The sequence below is a fragment of the Neopsephotus bourkii genome, unplaced genomic scaffold (assembly GCF_033783945.1).
Source record: "Neopsephotus bourkii isolate Nb327-2 ecotype Australia unplaced genomic scaffold, CSIRO-AGI_Nbou_v1 NB_753, whole genome shotgun sequence".
NCBI lineage: Eukaryota > Metazoa > Chordata > Aves > Psittaciformes > Psittacidae > Neopsephotus > Neopsephotus bourkii.
In genome coordinates this window covers 3,149,378-3,156,942 of record NW_026901251.1, presented here as the reverse complement: position 1 = coordinate 3,156,942, position 7,565 = coordinate 3,149,378, and positions in this window count along the sequence as shown.

The following is a 7,565-nucleotide window of genomic DNA, read 5'->3' as shown; positions in this document are numbered from 1 at the left end:
GTACTGCTGAGTGATCTCCCACAATAAGCAGATTTGGGTTAATAGCCCCTCACTGACAAGACAGGAAAAGAATGTAATTGATAATTAGTCAGCTCAAGACTAAATAAGCACTTTCAAACGCATCATTTTACATTACACGTTTTCAAGAAGTGGTGTGAAATGGCACTTACAACCATTTTTCCCACCATCAACAACAGTTACAAATAATAATCATATAAACACAACGTATTTTCATTTCTTTCTGAAGTTCTTAGTAAAACAAACACGCTGCCATGGCCTGCCATGATGTTATTCTCATGAAAAGGAGTGTGACCAGCAAATCACTGCAGCTGGCACTGCTGTGTTGACACTGTCACTCAAAAAGACGTTGGCTTCACTTCTTCTCCCTTACTGTTACAGCTTTACTTAAATCTAAGAGGACTTCAGTGACAACCAGGAGCTCTTAGTCAGATTTTTATGCCAAACTCCGACTACCATTTAAGTCTCCAATGTCAGGTCATATTAAGAGGGCTATAATATACTGTGCTAATCCTCTTTTCAAATACTGACAATAAAGACTTAGAAGCTTTGTGATGTGGGGAAGGAAACAGCAAGTATTGTATCACTGATACTGGTAGCTAAAGTCCTTCAGGAAAAGAAAAAGCACTTAGGAGCAATATAAATTTGCTAATAAGCCATGTGGACAATTTTTATTTCATATGTCAATGTATTTTGCATTGATATTTTGAAAGTTTATTTGAATGTGTTAATTGAAAAAGTCTTCATGAAACTATAATCTTAATTAAATCTGGCTTTTATTTTCCCACAAAAACAGCTCTACTGGACTCTGTTATTCTAATAATACCTTTAAGTGTCTTAGAATATGATCTGAAGGAGTACTGAAATATAGTATCTATCTCATTTTACTTGTGTATCATATGTAAAGTAACCATAGTTATCATCATAGTTATCATATAAAGTAACCATAACATCGCTTAGGTGTGAATATAATAGAGCTATTCAGATGGACTAGCTTTTTTTGCTAGCCCAACAAATCAGTAGTTTCCCCTCAAATTTTGCTTCTTCAGCTTTGATGGATGGGTTAATGAAAAGGTTAAGGCTTGTCTGTGAACTTCCCACTCTATCATGTGGAAAAGAAACTTTGGGTTGCATATCCAGCTTATCTTATCTAAGAAGAACTAGGGGACAAGTTCCTGAGTCAGATACGAGGAAAAGTCTTTTTGAAAGATGCTTTCAGAAATATGACTAGATCCACTGTCCAAGACAACCTGCAGTGCTCTTCGAGTCAATGCCACTGCTATTAACACTAGTAATCCCCAGGAGTCATGATGAAATCCAATGCTACGTCAAGAAAGGGTCCCTTCCAGGATTTCAAGTTCTTCATAAGTCAGTTGTGCTAGATGCTCCTCCCATATCTGAAGTATTGCTATTTTTATTTCATCCGGTAGCCTGATTATCTTAAGTATCACTAAAATTGCATTGACTTCAGTGGTATTAGTCTCTCCCATACGTTATGTTGTTATTCACCAACTGTAAGTTTGGTTTCTGGAACTACTTGTTAAAGAAGAAAATAGGTACTAATACATAAATCTGCATCCTGGAGAATCTGTGCTAAAATTCACTAAAATGCTGACAAGCTCTATTTTGTTTTGCTAGCCACCTGTTTACATAAAAAAGCAAATATTTGAAATAACTATGACCCTCTGAACATTTAGAAAGACTATACAATAAAGTCAAAGCCCACTAAAGATATTTTTAATGTAAAAAAAAAAAAAAAAAGTCTTGTGTAAATATTTCCATAATCATCTATGCAAATCAGAAATATTCTTCCTAATTGTGATTCAAAAGTAATAAAAGTAGTCTTTGGGATCACATGCTGAATCCTTTGTGGCCCTCTTGAACAGGGATGCTGTGTGAAGTATGAGTGTCTGAACTAACTGGTCTCTTGTATGTCTAGAAATACAAAGGGTAGAAATAAATAAAGAAAAAAAAAGTTGTTTCAAAGGACAGATTTTGGTTATTTAGTGATTGTCTACGTCTAGTACTATCTTTTACCAACTCACTAAAGATCAATAGCTTATTATTTAATGCAATGTCTTGAAATATTTCTAGCACTTTTTAATATTGGTTTCTGACATCGAATAGCAAACACATCATCCCTCAGTGCATTTCCAGTGCATCTCTGCATATTAATTTCTACTGCTGTGTAATTTTTACAAACTTTCTGAAAACTTCTTTCTTAGTGACATGTGGATAACTTTAGGTTACTAGAAATTCTGGATGAAAAATGTATATGAGGATGTGAACAAATATTTCATTAAAAATTCTGTGTGAATTCTTTTCTAGGTTTATTATTAAAAATTAGCAAATAGTTTTATCCTGACTAGTAGATATTAGTTTTGTTTCTTTTCCTTCAGTTGTTAAGTTAGAAGCCCGCTTGCTGTCTACCTTTAATCATATCATTTAATAAAGAAGAATGAGTGGTTTTCGGGAAAGAAAGACAACTCTGAGTAGTGATTATCAATCCTGCTCTAAACCATTCAAGCAAAAAGCTTTTATTAAAGTGTCAGCAGCATGCAACACTAACTCTATGGCTTCCTTGTTTTCTACTTCGGTTTTGTGGAGCAGGGTCCTGCAGTTTTACACAGGCTCATGCAGTTTTACAGAGGCTCACTGAGATCTTGGCATCATGAAAAGTATACTGCCATGGAAAAAAAAATAGAGCCACAAGGTGAGGGTCTCATTAGATTTCCATCTTGGGAACACTGTCTGAATTTGAACTGCAGGTTTCAATACTTTTTACTCTTTCCTGATTTAGTGGTACTAAATAGAACATTTAAATTGTTGTGAGCAGCACCTATTATGTGCAATATTAAAAGAACACATAATTTAAGCAACAGCAAACAAAAACAAGACTATTATTTTGCTTGAATCGACATAACAGTGTAATTCAAATGCTCCTCACTATTGAGTAACCAAATGCATTTTCATTTTTTATTCTATTTAAAATATAATTAATATTACAGTGTTATTGTGTTTTCATAAATAAAAATAATAGAGCTTTGTTTGTAATAATTTCTGAATGCACTGAAAAAAACACAATAAATAATCATTTGGAAGTCATGTTTTAAGTAGAGTGGCTCAGGATTATTTTTTTTCCCCATTTATCAGTAGGAAACTTAGTTTGCATAAAGACTGCTAGTTTGTACAAGAAATTTCTTTGTTTAATTTTCTTTTGTAAAGAAAAAAATCGTTAAACAAAAGATCTTGATTTAGAAAGTTAGGGCATTCCAGGGTGAAACTATTTCATGTGTCAAATTGACTAAGATACTTTGCTTCAGGTTGTCAAGCGGAAACTTGTGTCAGGTCTCACAAGAATTCTGGTACAATTTCCTCAAGCCATCATTCTCTGAGTTGTTCTCTCTCTTTAGACACTCTTTTCTGTGATACAGTTGTATCCTACAACTCCAAATTGCTTCAGAGGAGCTATAGATTAATGCTGGAGCACAAGCCATAGCGAAGAAAGAGAGCACATGACACTTGAATTACAGTATTTGGGCAGCACAGGCATTGCAGGTACATTCAGTGCATACAGGTAAAGATGAGTTGAACCAAGGAAAACCACTCTGGTCCTAAAACTAAAAACTGAACATTTTGGTTTTTCTGAATCAAATTTCCTTCTTATATTCAAGGCCAGTACTGATTAGAATTTTTTTTTTTGTATAGATATTTTCCAAAAAGGTTTATCTGAACTCAGTAAAAGAGTAAATATTTGACTCAAATCTTTAGTGAATGAGTCAAAATATAGGTAAGATAAATGGTAATTTTGTATCTGCAGGCTCTGATCTTACAGTGATCCAGTACCAAAGATCTGGGCAAGGGTTTATCCATGTGCCAGTCAGTGCAGGCTCAGGTTGTCAGGGAGGTGAATCACCGTATGACTCAAGAAACAAAGATCTCCTCAGTACACATTATAAGACCTTATAAGACCTTGGTAAGCTGTTTAATTTTCCTGTTTCCTATAAATTGTCTTTGAAAAGTGGAATGGCAATTTAATCTCTTCCTCTTAGGAATATGATGATAAATTCATCCACGTTTGTAAGATGCTGAGGTGTTAAGGTGTTTTGGAAACACATACAAACGCACTGTGGGCAATGTGCCTGTAGCATGCGTACAGAGGACAGTTCTCAAGTCTCTGATGCTGATTGTCTATTAAAAGCCTTTTGACTGTAAAATCCACTCAAGATCAATTATTCATATATAAATAACTGCTATTGGGCATGCAAAGTTATTAATAATAGTAGGAAAGTAATGCTTTTCTTGTGTTGTTTCTGGGTTGGTATATCTGACTTGATTTCTTTAGTTAATATATTACTGAATAAAAATTACCATGATAGGCTCTAGGTCCACCATCAGCAGGCTGATCAAGGGACTAGAGAAATTTATGCGTAACAGTTCTAAAACTGCAAAGTAGTCTCATCTGTGTGAGTACTAGGGGATGGACATCAAACAATGGCCAGGCTTGAACACACATTAATGGCATCTCCCATTGCCATTGTCAGAGGCAGAATGAAAAGAAATACACCTATTTTCCTTGTAAGTCTTCTCACTAACGCTCTACTGCCATGCAACAGGTGCTATCAATTTTATTATGCCCAGATCTGAAAACTGAGCAAGAGTATTGCCAGTGATTGCTAATAGCTTTCTCTATCACCTTCAAGAAGTTGCTTAGTCTCATTTCTAGGAGATTGTATGGGATTTGCACTTTTTATAGAGGGAAAGTCTGAAAGCACCTGAAATAGGCAAGTCTTAATGGAAAGTAGTCAGCCTTAACAATAATGTTAACCATTATGGTTTGCACTTTCTTACATTCATAGCTGCGTAACTATTAGGAAAAAAATTAATGCAGCCCTTGGGTCATTGGGGATTTTTGCTTTTTGCCATCAAAATCAGAACATACAACAGAGTATCAGTTGTCTCCAGGTGATGGGATACACATCCTGTAACCATCCCACAATGAAACATGCATGTCCACGGCCCACTCTGACAGAAATCTCACCAGACTCAGCTCTTATTTTGTTCTATCACCATTTGTGATTCACAGAGTATCTCTGTAATTGTTTTTATCAATACAATTTCTTCAAAAGGAAAATATCACTAGCATGTGTGAAAACTACTTTAGCATCATCCTTAACATTCCATTTCTGTAAGAAAAGCCTGTGCAGACATTTTTAACAGGTGCGTAAATCCACTGGAGAATAAAAATGACAGTTCTAATATGTGACAGACTTGCAGCAGTACTTACAGTACTTTATATGCGTGCATTTCAGCATAATATATCACAAGCTGTGCCATACCAGATACCATAAATGTTGCAGACAAAATCATCCACAAAAGTTTCATCTCAAAAGTTCCACTAGCTTCATAATTGACACCATGAGCTAAGAGCTTGAAGGACAAAGTTAGCATATATAATGAAACATCTAAACACAATGTGCCCTGATTTCCTTTATTCTGAAGTACCAAAAAAAATTAACTATGTCGATTTTTAATTTTGCATTCAATTGAGCTCTCTGTTGAAATCATCTGTTACTAGATTGACTCACTGGATATTTTAGGCTCCTGAAACTATAGCTCATTACTTCCTCATTTTTCCTTAAAATTATTTCCATGATTAAATTTAGCTAGAGTTAATGTATTTTCAGGTGGAACAGGCCTTTGACACTAATATTTGATGACAGGCATGAATTTTCTTTACAGCATTACTTCTTTTTTCTTTTGTCCTCAGTAAGTACTTTTAAAGAGAGTCGCCCATGTGGGACCCCTGGAGTATGAACATGAAGAAGTGAGGAGTGAGTCTAGGATCCACAGTAAAGCCCACAAGCAATATTCAAGAGAACAGGGCTGAGGTGAAAAGTTCATGTAAAACTAGGCAATATGGCAAATTCTTGGCAATATATTTTGCCATGTTTTGATTTGCAGGTGAAAGAAAGAGAAGGTTAAACTGCAACTAGACCTTTTCTTTGAAGTGTGGAGAGGAGGTGTGGTATGAGGAGATGAGAGAGGAAAAAGAGAGGAAAGAAATAAAAGTCTAATTCTGGAAAGTGCTTTAGACTTTAGGACCATCCATTCAAGGCATTACAAGAAAAATCAAGTGCACAAAGTTATAGAGTCAGATTCTACATCCCCAATGATAAATGAATAGTACCTGACTACATCAACAGCCCCTCTCAGATCACCAGGAGATGCTGAATAGGAAAGCCCAGTGGTTTAAAGGACTGGACCTTGCAGTCTCATCTAACTTGTGTATTATCCAATCACATTGCTTCTGTTAATAAAAAAGGGAGCAGAAGGGACTCAACACAGGATCAACTCTACTGGGATCTTTCCTGACAAATGGCTATTCTAACCCTAACACCTCTCAGTAATGAGGATTCAACAGCCTCCCAGCTGATACAAGTTCTTTAGTTACTACTAGAAAGTTAAAATTACAATTTTTCTAAATTTTTTGCATTTTCTCGTCTTTCACAAATGCAGAGCACATAAGCCCTTTTAATGTACCTTTTATATATCATAGAACGGATTGAGTCGGAAGGGCCTTTCAAATATTGCCTAATCTAACCCCCTGGGATTACCTAATCCAACCCCCTGCCTTACTGAAATTTCTTGGACTCTGTGAGGACATGGGAACCAAGATTTCTTCTACTCTGCTTTGGTTAGACCCCGCTTTGAGTACTGCACCTAGCTCTGGAGTCCTTAGTACAAGAAAGATATGGACCTGTTGGAGAGGCTCCAGAGGACTGCCACAAAAATGATCAGATGGATGGAGCATCTCTCCTATGAGGAAAGGCTGAGACAGTTGGGTTTATTCAGCCTGGAGAGGACTGGGAAGACTATTGTTGCCTTTCAGTTCTTAAAAGGGGCCTATAATAAAGATGGGGAGAGAGGTTTTAGCAGGGCCAGCTGCAACACAACAAGGAGTAATGGTTTTAAACTATAAGAGGAGAGATTCAGGCTGGAAATGAGGAAGAAATTCTTCACAATGAAGGTAGTAAAATACTGGCACAGGTTGCCCAGAGAGATGGTAGATGTGCCATTCCTGGTGACATTCAAGGCCAGGCTGGATGTGGTTGTGAGCAACCTGATGTAGTTTAAAATGTCCCTGATCACTGCAGGGGGTAGAAGTAGACAAACATTGAAGGTCCCTTCCAATCCAATCTATTCTATGATTCCTTTTATTTTCAGAGTGACTGGTTTATCTTTATTAGCTTGAATCATGTGTCCTCCTGAGTGCCCTTCTCACTCTATAAATCAAAGATGTAGAAAATTTAAGAGTATGCCTTGCTGTTCTTTTGCTTTTGCAGCTAACCTCAAATTATTTATATTATTATTTTTACTGTTGTTCTTTTTCTTGTTGTCTGCTTGTATTTGCTTGGCCCAATACACATTCTCGCTTATCCTGCATAGAACTTTTAGAGAACACTAGTAATTTTTTGTGTAAACACAGCTAATAGCATTCTGTTTCATTCTTTTCATAGTTCAGCTATGCAAAGTACCTCAGTGAA